The 706-nt window shown below is 40.9% G+C and overlaps 1 protein-coding gene across 1 annotated transcript in view; it reads left to right on the top strand.

The window, feature by feature from the left end:
• The window catches only part of dst (dystonin), a 95,274-nt gene that overhangs the window by 49,054 nt on the left and 45,514 nt on the right, over positions 1-706 (top strand).

The following is a 706-nucleotide window of genomic DNA, read 5'->3' as shown; positions in this document are numbered from 1 at the left end:
AGATATGATGCATAACCCTTTACCAGTACATGATGTGACTAACAACCCTCTTTTTGCAAGATGCTGGAAAATATTCCCAGATGCATGATAGCTTTAAATGTGTTATTCGTCACTCTCCTGTTACAATCCTCACGCGGTCTTGCATTTGTGCACGATGTTTTAACATGCCCGTGTTAGTACGGTGGTAAGTATAAATTTTGTCTTGTTTTTGAATATTTTAAATGCAAATTTGACATAAATAATACAGATTTTTACAATAAACACATTCAGTAATTTGTCATATTTTCATTTTTTTATAGGATTTTATATCCAGGAATGGGATTGGTGGACTTGGCAATGGAACCATGAGTGGCTTGAGTGATCAGCCGAGTGGGGTCACCTCTAACCTCTCTCGGTCTGAGCCATATCTCTGTCTGGACGAGGGCGACCATTCTAAACAAGATATCATGTACAAAGCCGTACTGAACCACTTGCCAGAGCAGAATGATGCAAGCAAGTGCATACAGACTTCACATGTCTCTTCTGTCTCCCTGTCTGAAGTAGCAGCAGCTAGGGAAGGGTCCATGTATGAGGACTTGATCATCAAGATGATAGAGGTCCAACAAGTAGGTGATGGAGTGAAGGTGTGCTACACAGGAGACACACTGACCCTAGAAAGGGCATTTCACTGTGGTTTAATACCTGCTTCTGTCTATGTAAAGATTCT

The sequence above is a fragment of the Monopterus albus genome, unplaced genomic scaffold (genome assembly GCF_001952655.1).
Source record: "Monopterus albus unplaced genomic scaffold, M_albus_1.0 scaffold60.1, whole genome shotgun sequence".
NCBI lineage: Eukaryota > Metazoa > Chordata > Actinopteri > Synbranchiformes > Synbranchidae > Monopterus > Monopterus albus.
This window is presented reverse-complemented; position numbering and strand designations above follow the sequence as displayed.